The sequence below is a fragment of the Eulemur rufifrons genome, chromosome 7 (assembly GCF_041146395.1).
Source record: "Eulemur rufifrons isolate Redbay chromosome 7, OSU_ERuf_1, whole genome shotgun sequence".
NCBI lineage: Eukaryota > Metazoa > Chordata > Mammalia > Primates > Lemuridae > Eulemur > Eulemur rufifrons.
Window position 1 is genome coordinate 231,864,607 of NC_090989.1, and position 14,013 is coordinate 231,878,619.

Consider the following 14,013-nt stretch of genomic DNA (forward strand, 5'->3'; position numbering starts at 1 on the left):
AATGTTAAATATTCTTTATTTGATATTACACACAAACCACAATAAAATGCCTTTCAATAAATAAAAGGCAGCATTTTAGTAGACATAGGAAATTAGACTGGCACTGTGAAGACTAAAAATATAAACATTGCTATCTTATCTCCAGCCCTCGTCTTTAACAGGCTAATGAACACAAATTAAAACACCAATGAGTCTTGTTTGGTTTTGAAACAGTAAAAAGATTTCCCTAGTATTTAAATATATTCACATAACCAGTTATAAAAGTCTAAACATAAAACCAATCTTCAATAGATTTTGAGATGGCAATTTACCATCTTTGTAAAAAGTTGAACATCACTAATTAAATTCAATCATATCTTTAGAAGGGGAAAACAATGATAGCAGTTATCGAACTGGAATTACTAATAAAATTCAAGAAACCAATTAGATTGATGGTATACTTTTTGTTATTTAAAGTCTCAGACTATGTGGTTGTTTCACGGACAATATTGGTTCTAGTGATTTTTTTAGATGGCTGAACCAGGAGATAATTAGGGAAGAATTCTTATTATTTATTTTTAACTCCATCCTCTAGAGCAATGCACATAGCAGAGAGCAGATCTTAAGATCTCAATAAATTTATGATGGAAAAAAAAAAAAAAGAAAACCAAAAACCAATCATAGTCATTTAAGAAGAAGCCAATCTTTCTTAAATCAGGACTGTCCAACAAAAATATTCTGTCACTCATTCATGATCTGAATTCTGGTGTTTAAGACCAATTAAATTATGGTACACATAAAAGAGGCCACGAGATATTTCTGTTTTGTAATAAATAAGGCAGTGACCAATAATTACTCATTAGTAGCTTTTTTGAGATAAGCTATTAAGTCTGCCCTTTATGCCTTCTTCTTAATGCTGGCAAAGATCATTTTTGTTTCAGGGATGTACTTCTTGGAATACTCCAAATACTACATCAGTTTATCCTCTTTCCAGGTGACGCCTTTGTTCTTGTTGGCACCTGTGTAAGAGAATCCAGTGGCCTGACCTGTCTTCCATCCAAAGAGACCATGGAGATTTGCCCTAGTCTTGTGCTTGCCTCCCTTTTCCACAGTGTGGCACTGGGACTCACTTCTAAACAAAAATCTTTTGCCTTTCTCAACATCACCGTTATTTAATTCTCTCTTTGGTTGCTGATGGAATGAAAGTTCTCAAAGCCAGATGTCCTGCTCTCTAAATCTGTTTATTTCTGAAGGAGGGCTGTTGAAATCTCCAACTATAATTGTGGGTTCATCTACTTCTTCAGTTCTATCAGTTTTTGCAGTACTACCATTTTTCTTATATGATTTGGCATTTTTCAGATTTTTGCTATTATGTAACTTTCATGTATTTTTTGAGTGATTCTCTAGAATATGCACTCACTAAAGAAAAATGCCTTAATTTTTCTAAAATTTTCCAATGAACCAAAAGAATGTTTTAAATATATCAAACATTTCATAAATATCTAAGATTTTATTTGAGTACAAGACAATTAAATACATGTCAGAAGGTGTACCCTGGTGATACAAGCTCACCATATTACATCCTTAAGAGAACTTGACTGAAATGATTTTTTTAAAAAATACTGACAAATTCAACTCACCAATTCCAGGATAAGAAGAATAGAGAACATCACTAACTTTCTCTTCATCATCCTGAGTATAACATTTGAATAAGACACTGCTATGTTTGATAAATTCTTAATGCTTGATACATCGTTAAAGACAAATGATTTGGCCAAGGAAAATTTGCAAATTCAGATATTGGCACTTGTTATAGGTATGCTTACATTTATTTTTATGAAGAAATTATCACAAGCTTTTAAGGGGTACCCTAATTGTATTTATTGTTCAGTATAGGTCAAGTTATACTGTAGAAACAATCAAGTCCAACTCTCAAATAAACATTTATTTCTCCCTTATGCTACAATTCCAGAGTCATTCAGCAAAGGTGTTCAGTTCACTGTAGTTACTAAGGGATAAAGACTGATAGAGCAGTCCCTATGTTAAATCTTAACAGTTGTTCCAGAAAGCAGGGAGCATTCTGTATGTCCCTGCAATAGCAATTGAATGCTTGTTTCAAGAAGTGATATGTCACTCTGCTTAGTGGGTTGACCAGAACTGCTCACACAAAAAATGTCTAATAAGTATAAGCCTATAAACTGGATATATTTGTCAAACAATCACATTATACTACTAAGCACATTGAATTCAAACTATGAAGAACAGTATAAACTTTTCACATACGTTATCTGTTTTGCTCATAGATCCATAATTTATATTTTACAGAAAAAAAAAAAACTCAGTGTTTTACTTGTCCAAGGTCATTAATCTATTTGGTATAGATGGGGATAACTAATCCTAGGTTTATCTGGATTTCCAATTTACCATGCTGCTTATGGTAAGACTCTGTATCCAATTGACCATGGGTATGAAAGGTTTTAAATTGGAGATGATGTTTAAACAAAAGACCAGCCCTGGGGGTAGGGCACACTTGTAGCCCTGGCTTGGGTGAGGCAAAGGCATTATATGTAACCAAAATGTTTATACCCTAATAATATTCTGAAATAAAAAAAAAGACAACCAGGCATTTCTGGGGCCAACAGCTATATGCAAAGAGATTATTCAATGTAGAGTCATCATCAGTACATGAATCCAATACTGATCACTGAGTATGTTTAGGTCAATACTTTTGAGTTCTTATATTAAGAATCTACTACATTTTCATTTAACTTGTAAAATATGTTCCTTCAGGGTCTTGACACTTATAACAACTTTTCTAATTAAATTAACTCCTACAAAATAAATAAGTAAATTCCTTGACATTTTTAAATTGATTGTTTTTTTTACCCTGGTTGTTACTATTTCTTGTAACTTATTAGCGTTGGTAGTTTACTAATACTATACAATAAAATGAGCTCCTTGCTAACTAAATATGATTATTCAGACTTTCCATTATGATGAATTTTCTCATCGCTACTTTTTTAATGCTTCACTATTTTCTTTCAGATTTTTTAGTGGTATTTCTATTTGATGAATATTGAGGGGGAAAAAATCCACATTGGATGAGTGAGACATTAAAAAAGAATGTCCCTCTGAAACAACTGTGCATTCTGAAACTCTCAAATACTTTTAAAAGTTGTTCATAGTATCCATCACATTGATTGACCATACATGTATTTAATATATCATTTTTCTAGACACAGTATTTCAAATTTCGAAGCATTTACAATTTTTTCTCAGGTGCTATCCAGGTGATAGGAATTTTATTCCCTGATTCAAGTCATTTCACAGGTTGAACAAACACAGGTCTTCCAACATAATGCCATGATGTGGGTAACATCAACAGAAAAAAGAATAATGAACCCACATGTTCTATTTTCATTCAACAAGCATCCACTTGTCTGAAAGCCTTTAAAATTGTTTGGCGTTTTTACTCATTTAATTTGGACTTACAAACATTGTGAAGACAGTGAGAGGTTTCAGTCAACATTTATTCTCCACAGTTTTCCTCCATGATATAATTTTTTTTCTCCCCATGATCAACAGCCTTCACACATGGTTACAGAGAGTGAGATAAATAAGAGGAAAGTGAGATAAACAAGAGGAAAGTGAATTACTAGACAGTCCTACACAAGTAGCTCAAAATGCTTGCAGATTCTGCCTTTGCTTTAAGCCTAACCCTCCATGTGAATCTATAGATCAAGACTTGAGGAAATTTGTATCTCAACAGAGTTAAGTCAAAAATTAACTTTTTAGGTGTGCTTTTTCAATGCCAGGAGGACCTAAGGACTTTGGTCTGTCTTTTTCTTTTTTTTTTCCCTTTATACTAGCCAGAATGGAAACCTAGTAAAGACCTAGAGAAATAAATGTTTTATCCTTTCTACCAAAGGCTATCATAGTAACACAAGTTGGTTTTTCAGATTTGTTGAGGGAATTTCTATTAAGCAAGTAGAAGCACAGTTTAGGTCTCATTTGTCTCATTTTGGTGAGTGTGTATTATTTTTCCTCTAGGTTTTAACTGATTCTTTTTGAAATTAAAATAAAGATACTGAGAACATTTAATGTTTCCTCCCTTTATACCTAGGGTACGGACTTTTCTTTTAAAAGGAATAAATATTTTTATTTCAACTTTTTTTTTTGAAGTATAGTTTCACTGGATATTGGCTTCTTGGCTGAAAAATATTTTCTCTTTCACTTTGTTTCTTCAGACTTTCATAAATATCACATATCTGCTTTAAATAAGTGAACATAAAATTTATTATCCATGCTGGACACTTTGGAGACACTTTTAAAGGTAAAAATATGTGCTATTATTAAGATTTCCACATATATATTAATAATTTCACTAGGAAAACAGACATGAACTAGGACTGTTAAGGAAAATAGAATACATGGTTTCCTTAGTTTTAACCATCAATCAGGTACTAAAGAGAAGGCAATGGTAAATGACTCCAAGGCTTCATTCAATCACAGGCTTGTTCTCATATACAGGTTTATGAAGAAATGATTCAAAAAATGCATTTTAACAGCCTTAAATATGCCAGGCTAAAACTGCCATAGAGAAAACTTAAAATGAAAAATTTTTGGTTCTGTAATTACAGATATTAGTCTAAGGAAAGTATGTAGCATGTGTATATTAATGCATTTGTTAATTTCTCCAAGATAATTTCTCAGACACTCAGAAAGAATAAATTAAACACAGACTTTCTGAGATAATGAGTATAAAAGAATGCATTAATATTGCCACTCTTCTGGAAAAAAATATTTAAAGTGGGAATCTTAAGCAGTATCATTAGGGAAAGTTGGTATTGAAAAATAAATCACAATGGGAAAATATATATACATGTATATTTTAGTTTGTAATGTGAGTCTATGGGTTTCTTGGGCAAGTAATTTAAATTTTCTGGTTCAGTTTTCTCATGAATGAAGTGGATATAATAACAGTATCTCTATTATAAGGTAATTGTGAGGTTTAAATTTGATAATATTATATATATGTAAAATAGAGATAATACATAGTAAGCATCATAGTTGTTAGCTATTGCTTTTATTGTTTTCAAAAATAGAAAACCTTGATGATATTTTCCAATATTTTATCTTTAATTGTAATGACTTTCATTACCACCTCCTTTTGCTTGGTCCTTGTAAAAATGACATGTAGCAACCATTAAAGAACACTTTAATATATCTTTATGTGTATTATTCTGTAAAGAAAACCATTTTGTCCTGTACCTAACATGTAGTCATTCTAGCAACAGCTAAGTAGGGAATCCTTGGATAGAACCCTGGAATATTCATTTACTTGTTTGTTTCCTCCATTTTATTGTTCCCTCACTTGTGCAACAGTTACTGAGCATTTACTCTGTGTCGGGGATAGAGCAGGGAATATTCTAAGTCACTGCCTTTTATAGCTTCTGTGGTTTCCTATAGATTCTAGTAGGTAGAGTTGCATAAATAAACAGATTTATAAAAATTGCTGTGGGTAAGTGCTATAGAGGCAAAAGAACGTCCTAAGAGCACTAAGTGGGATAGGAAGAGGCAAGGGTGGGAGAAGAGCTCTGTGATAAGGTGACATCTGAGCAGAGACTTGAAGGTGGCTAGGGGAAGCCACATGCTCTTGTATGGGAAGCATTCCAGGTAAAGGAAGCAGGTGCAAAAGCCATAATTCATGAGTTTGCTTAGGGATTCCTGGGGGAGCAGAGGACCCAAATTAGCTTCAGCAAGTGAAAGAAGGGGAAGGAGATGGGAGAACATGTCAGAGAGGAAGCCAGATCACGGGCAACTTTAAAGGCCACTGTGAGGACTTTGGCTTTAATCCTGAATGAAATAAAGATCCATTAGAAGGTTTTGAGCATAGATCATGTGAATTGAAATACAGAAGTACTTAAGTTTTTGTTTTTAATATAGTTATCAAGAGAGTTAGGAAAAAATATTCCTGAGCTCCACAAAACACTTGTTCACTCTATCAGTCAATGGTAGATTCTGTCCTTGGGGTTCTCCAGGCTCTTTCAGCAGTTTTCTAATGTCCCAAAGTATTCATAGAAATGATGAAAGATAAGTAAGAGGGTGGGAGAAAAGGAAGGAAGAAATGTTTTAAATTTTTATTTTTTTAATTAATTATTATTACTATTACTATTATTGCCTTAGAACAGAGAAAAGAGAAAGAGGAGGTAATTCTTGCACAAGTAGGTTTCATTACAGCTATTCGGACGGTCACAGATGCCTGATAGGAGCAACAGAAGCAGATTTAGTGGTGCTTTTAAGGAGGACAGCATCCACAGTCTTACCAAGTTCTGATTTCCTAGCTTTGCCAGATAGTTGCTGTGTGACCTTGGGGAAGTCATGCAATCTGTGCCTCAGTTTTCTCATTTGTAAAATATAGTAAATCTGCCTCACAGGCTGGTTGTGAAGGATAATTGCCTGGTGCATAGTAATCATATGTGTTATTATCAATACAGGACTGGATTTATAATAAGACAGTGTTGACTGCAAGATGATGTTTATCAAAATATCTTGATAATAAGATGGTCTTTATTCCAAGATGCACCATTAAGTTAAGTGTTGGTTTAAGGATAAATAAGAGACTACATTAAGTGCACTAATAGGTTTTTAAATCTATTTAAATTGCAGAAATGTTAAAATGTCAATGAAAATGAGAAATAGATGGAAGGTTTATGATTAGAGACATGCCATATATATTAATACTCCCAATTTGCTGCTTTCTCATTTGGAATAAACCTCAAAATTGAAAGTGATTCAACAGATATCACTAGTGCTTTCCAAAGATTTTGTGTAGCCAGTTTTCAAAGCAAGGCTAAAAATTATGCTTATTATAAATGATATTGATAAAGAAGGAGAAATTTTATTTTTATGATGACAATAATTATTGAAAATAAAAAATGAAAAATGTAAGATTTGACTAATAGGTAAAACACGAAATCTACTAGGTAACCCTATTTCTGCCATGAAACTATCTTAAATTAGAAATCGTTAATTATGTATACATGTGCCAAAATATGACTGCTCCAGCAAATGATGAATTTACATATACAATGATTTTAATCAAAAGCAGCTCTTTGATTGCACAATTATCCATTTTGCATACACAACATTTGAATTTTATACATGTGATTCTGCATCTGTACATGCACCCAATTATTTTGTTGGTTCAACTTTAAATCCCTATTTGATATATTAGGGCATTAGCTCTCCTCCATTTATAGTAATATGGATTCGTTTTTTATTGACTAGAAAACATAACTGTTTGGAAGAATATGGGAAATAGATCCTGCTTCTAGTCATAATAGAGGGGAATGTTACTACACTTTCATTCTCTGCTGAGAGAAAGCAAAAATGGGTTTTTCCACACACAATTTTATTTCTTTCTACCTTCTTATTTGGAATTTATTTCAAAATTTAAAGAAGACTGGTGCACAGAAAGAACTCTTGAGTGGCAAACAAATCGAGTTGACTCAATTTTCCACATTGTTAGTCCCTAAATGATGGGAGTAGGCTGTTGATCTCTGCTACTCTTAAGCAACAGAGAATATTCAGAGCTAGTAAAAAGTATCAGATTTATAATCCTGGAGACATATGTTCTCTGTTAAGGTTCTGGGGGGAAGAAATGCCTGAAAATAAATCAGTGAGGCAAAACTCTTTATTTCATTATAGTCTTGCTGGACAATCGAGACCCTCCCTGACTCTCAGCAGGAACAGGGTGCTGAGTGCAATAACCTGGGTAAATTGATGGCCACGGTGATAAAGCACTGGGTGAGCGGGATGTTTGTTTTCTAGTTGTCAGCTGACAGGCCCACTGGGACACAAGCCTGCTGAAAAACCAGAGTTAATCACAGTCCCACAATGCGACTTCTATGCATTCTGGATAGGTCATTGGTAACACCAGGATTCTCATGCCTTCTGAGTCTTTCAGTCCAAGGTCTTTTCTGCATGATTTTGGGATTGGCCTTAAGGATTCAATTGAGATATGATTTTCTAATCTAAGTAGATACAAAATTACCGCTGTCTCTCCTGTTGTCTACCTGTATGTAGAAGTGTACTGTGAGAATGGGATCCTACATTAGGTCAAGAGTGAATGTCCAGAATTTTGGCAATTTTGTCCTGATCCTAGGCTAATTTGCTAATCACACTATAAAGAGATCCTTTCAAACCTCTGAATTCTTGAACTTTGAACCTTGCCATTTACCTCAACATTGAATTTTCTATAATAAATTTGGATACTTAGATGACCCACACTTATTTGAATAAGCCCAGATCAAATCTATTTATGGTGTCTCTTCAACAATATTTTGTAGTCTACATTCTTCCAGTGTCCACTTTCAATCTCCTAGGGAGGGAATGTCCTACAGTGATTAAAACATACTACTGTAATTAGAGCCAGCCATATTTGGTGTGATAGATGGAAACATATCTCCAGGTATTCTCACTTTTGTTTACTCTTTTCTTACACTGACTCTGGGCTTGCCCATGTAACTGATTTTGACCAATGGGACTTTAGCAACACAATACAAGGAGAGGCCCTTGCAGTGGAGCTTTCCTTTGCAAAACTCCTTGGAAATGAGCTGCACAGTATGTCAAAGTATAGATTATTCTGCTAGAGAGAAAGGCCATGTGGAGAGCTTCTGCATCATCACTCACCAGGTAGGAAAAGAGGCCACATGAAAGAGAATCGAGACCACCAGTTAAGCATCTAGCTGAATGTAACCACATAAGGAACCCCAGGCAACATCTGTTGGAGTAGAATAACTGCCCAGTCAACCCTCAGAATCATGAGGAATAACAGACAGTTATCTTAAGCCATTGAGATTTGGGTGATTTGTTAGACAGCAATAGACAATTAACAGGTTTTGGATCAAATTCAGGTACCATTACTTGTTTAGCTATGTGACTTGGGTGAGTTGTTTAAGCTTTCTAATCCTCGGATCCTCCAGTTCTACAATATGGAAAATAATTATACTATATCACAAGGTTGTGGAGTGGATTAAATAATAAATGCAAGGAATTTAGCACAATGCCTGAGCCACAGTAAGTGCTTAATGAGTGGTAGTAATTATCATCAATTTCATCATCTCAACCATCATTAGCATTATGACAAATACCATCACTACCAGCACCAACATGAATACCACTAAAATCGCCACCAACACCTCCCTGATATCTGGTGCTTTCATGATGCCCTTTGTGTCTACTGCTGTAGGGAAAAATCAAACTTTTTCATCAAGATATTTTTTTCTGAATCATATGCATACATAAAACTTGTTTTATTATGATCAATGATAATGTAATGGAATAAAAATAACTCATTTACATATCTATTCATATAATTTCATTAGACTACTAAACAGGTAAAGAGATTTGTCAAGATAACTCAGAAAGCAAACAGAATGGCTATATTTGAATCTCATGTCTTCAAAGTCTTTTGAAAAATTCTGACTGTTCTAAAAACAAGAACCTGTGTTTCCTACTAGAAAGACGTCTGCATAAGGGAGGATATTTTATTAGCCTTACTGCTCTGTTCTCAGTACCTTAAAAATTGCCTAGTATATAGAAGCTTATCCAGAAATGTTCATTGAATACGTGGATCAATGGACAGCTGATTTTTCCCTTCCTCCCCTCTTCCTTTGAAGATAACCAGGTGATATCTTCTTATTCTGGCCCTCCCAGAATATAAGGAAAAACGTATGGGGGCTAGTGGGCCCTTACTACTCAAAGCATGTTCCACAAAACAGCAACATCATCATCACTTGAGAGCTTGTTCAAAATACAGAATCCCAAGCCTAATGTGAGACACTGGTTCTCAACTCCATTACCCATGTAATCACCAGGAAGCTGAAGCATCAAAGTTTGGATGCCAAGCTTCATTCATCTTGAGAGACTCTGAGTTAAGTGGTCTGGGTGGTACCCAGGTGTTACTAGTTTTTTCAACTTCACAGGTGATTCTGATGTGTAATCTGGTTTAAGAAACACTAATCCAGATGAAAGAGTTTCAGCAGAAAGCTTCAGATTGATTTTGGAACTTCTACTTCCATGTTCTTCTTCAGGCTCATACAAGACTCTGGGTCTCCGAAGTCCTTCAGATTTCCTTACACCAATGGCCGAGGCCTCTTGGCTCCATTATTCACATTATTGACCTACTCTGCCAACTTTGGCATCTCTCCTGTTTTTTGCATAACCTCCTTGAGATCTGAACAATCTGAACAGTTAGACTAGATTGCATTTATAATGTCAATAGGAATGTGATATAAAACCAAAAGCATTTTATTACATGTGCAAGGCAAAGGTCAGATACTTTCAAGCATGGTAGTTATGATAATGTCTACTTGGGTTACATAAGGCTAAGACTGCCTAAACTGCATGACAGTTGTTGCCTTTTGTAATTTGAGTATTGCAAGGTGATATGATTCCTTTTGAATAGATTGTAATATTAGAAGAATACATTTTTTTTTTGGAAAAATCTTACATTTTATTCACTTTAAAATTACTTGACTCAGAGAGATTGACTTTCATGGATCCTTTACAGTTTACCCTGGATTAATCAGCTAATGAGAGGGAAAGCAGGCATGAGGAGCTAGTCAAGACCCAGTTCTTCCTGTGTGTGGCTGAACTAAAACTAGGCATTTTTTCTCTAATCTTAAGATTGATCTTTACACAGTGAAATAAGAACACCAAAAATCGAATCCAAATCAATTGCTTGAAATTTAATGTCTTGATGCAGTCTCTTAGAGAGGAGAGAATTATTTTTATCCTGCCTTACTGTTCACAATGTGGTCCTTAGACGGAAAAGCTTTGGCATCTCCTGGGACCTTATAGAAATACAGATTCATAGGCCCTATCTCAGACCTGCTGAATCTGAATCTGCATTTTAACAAAATAGTACAGGTAATTCATAGGCATATGAAAGTTTGAGAAGCACTGATGTAACATACAATAAGATTCATTAAGTATTTTTTCTTCAACATTTTTTTCCTAAATCCCATCAAATACAGCATCCCATACAGTTGCCCTATTCTTTCTGATCCAAAATCTATATAGACTTTTCTTACATCTTCAAACCTGTTATCCTCCTTCCAACCAGCTCCCACTCTGGCCTTCTTTTATTTTACCAAGCAGTGTAGTGTGACAGAGGGGGAGGATCTATGCCAAGGCACTCTTTCATAACTTTTTTCCTTATTGCAATTGTGTAAGGGAGAAAAATGCAACCCTTTCTGTCAGTCTGCTCTAAATTGGTAAATTCTCAAGATGGTATAATGGGTAACAAGCTGATGTAAATTCTTCTCTTTATAAGTCTGGCAATGTGCAGAGAATTATTTAAAATACCAGTTTACTAGTACTGTACAAGCACACAGATATGTTGGGTTTATTCTTCCAAGATAGACATAAATGGGCAGCAACTTCTCCAGAGATTAGATTGATACAAGCTACACTCATTCATCTTAGTTTTCAATGAATAATCATAGTAATGCAGGGCAATTATATAAGTTAAGGTATGTAAATTCTTTCTCTTCTTTCTCTTCTTGTAAGGATAATAGAGAAAACAAAAATAATTATTTGTGCCAATAAGTGTTGGGTGTTTCACTATCAACATAAGCACTATAAAATATTCCTTTTAACTACTGAAACAGTAACAACAAGATATTACCCTTCTAATTGATTGAGAGATTGTTAAAGTTTGAGTAAGGGAAGCATCTGTGAAAACAAACATCTCTTTTGACAAAATATAGCTGAAAACTAAAGTCTTAGTTTTGATTGAAAAAACAGAAGAAGAAACATCCTAAGATGCATAATGGATTGCCAGAGGAAAAGTCATTCAACAACTTAACCAAACATTTTATAAGCAAAATAAATCCTTTTGAATCTCAAAAAGAAAAGCATTCCATGAAGATTTGAGAATAGAAAAATAAACTTACCACAGTTATTCAGTTAATGAACAGGCACCATCATCTGAAACAACAAAAATGTATTTTGATATTACAATAATAAAACCACCGAAAACTTTCCAGTTTTCTTCAAACACATGCTACGAATGTATCTACAGAAGCAAAATTAAATAAGCAATGAAGATATCTTGCCTGATCTCAACCATTTAAGTTTTTCAGATGAAAGTGTTCCATCATCACCCTTGTAGGGCCCAAAGAGATAACTGGTTGTTTTTCAAAACCTTTTTGTATAGGCATGCCTGGCATATGTATATTTTGCATCAATATTTTCTTCTAATATACATTTTTAAAAGGCAAGCAGAAATACAGAGTCATCTGTTTAACACAATCCTGGTATGAACACAATCTTGCAATGCTTATCTTGATACACAACTCTGATAATGCCACACACAACACCTTCCTGAGTCCCCAAATTCTATTGTCTACACAAAAGAAGCTGAAGTATTTAGCATGGTGTTCAGGGTTTTTAGTCAGTGGTTCCTATTCTAAGTTTCTAGGATTCTCTCCCATAATTCTCCCATGCACACTCATTCTACCTTTCAAATTTATCTCCTATTATTTTCTCTTGTGTCCTATCCTCAAACCTTAATCTAACTTTCTTTTCTCTTTCTCCTTCCTTCCTTCATTTCTTTCATTGCCTCTTCCCTGCCTTCTTTTCTTCCCTTTCCTCAATAATACTTTGATTTACCCCTTTTGCTCTGCCTCAGTATTCTCTCTGCCCATGCTTTAGGGGCAGTTCAATTACAATGAAGCTTGCCTTAACACCTAGAGAAAGAATTACTCTTCTCTTTCTAGGTGTTGCCATCATATTCTGTACCTTTATTATAGCACTTATCAGATTCTATCTTGTGTTACAGATGTGGGTGTTTACACCTTGACCCTGTTCATTTTTGCCTACCCAGAAGACTTCCTACCATGCCTCTGACATAGGACATGTCTAGAAGATGCTAGTTGAGCTAAAGGAAACAAAGCTTTTTGTATATAGATAACATGTTTTATACATTTTCCTTATGTTCATCTAATATCCTTTAAGTGAAAAGTGTAGTTGCATTGCACCTGTTTCTGCTAATAAACTTTAAATGTTAAAGATGTAGTAATATTCATTCTGAATGAAACATTTTAGTTTCACCAAAAAATGAATTAAGGAATTGAAGAAAAGTTTCTCTATTGATAAATAATTTTTAGGCAAGTTTTTAAACACTTTTTCTACTTTAAGGGAATATTTTTTCTTTTTTGATTTAAAAAAATATTCATTTCAGGCTTGAATTTTATATGGAAATGTGATGAGACTGCCCCTGTGCTGGCATATCATGTGCTTTAAAGTTGATGTTAATGTTTTGAGGATCAGTGAGATTGGCCTTGAACCATGAACATGGTTATCCCAGAAGCAAGACTGAAATCAGTAGCATAATCTTAGAAAAGAGACTCTGACTCCTTCGAGAGAATGAACTCATACCACTGCCTTGTTAATTTTCTATTCCTGGCCAACTAGGCCATATCAGACTTTGCCTATATGAAGCATACGGGTGTATTACATACCCACAATGTCTCATTTTTCACTCTCCTCTGGGCCCACAACCACTTTATTTATTTATTTATTTATTTATTTTTTTTTTTTTGTTGAGACAGAGTCTCACTTTGTTGCCCAGGCTAGAGTGAGTGCCGTGGCGTCAGCTTAGCTCACAGCAACCTCAGACTCCTCGGCTTAAGCGATCCTACTGCCTCAGCCTCCAGAGTAGCTGGGACTACAGGCATGCGCCACTATGCCCGGCTAATTTTTTCTATATAGATTTTTAGTTGTCCATATAATGTCTTTTCTATTTTTAGTAGAGACGGGGTCTCGCTCAGGCTGGTCTCGAACTCCTGACCTTGAGCAATCCACCCGCCTCGGCCTCCCAGAGTGCTAGGATTACAGGCGTGAGCCACCACGCCCGGCCCACAACCACTTTAGACTTCCAAAAGTTGGCAAACAATTCTGTGTGATTACTCATACCAGGTTTTTTTTGTTTGCCTTGGGCAGTTATAAATTTGCTATCCCTTC

General features: G+C 34.8%; 1 pseudogene; it reads right to left on the reverse strand.

Moving 5' to 3' along the window:
• Positions 1-831: 831 nt before the first annotated feature.
• Positions 832-14,013, reverse strand: part of LOC138385954 (cytochrome c-like) — a 147,845-nt pseudogene continuing 134,663 nt past the window's right edge.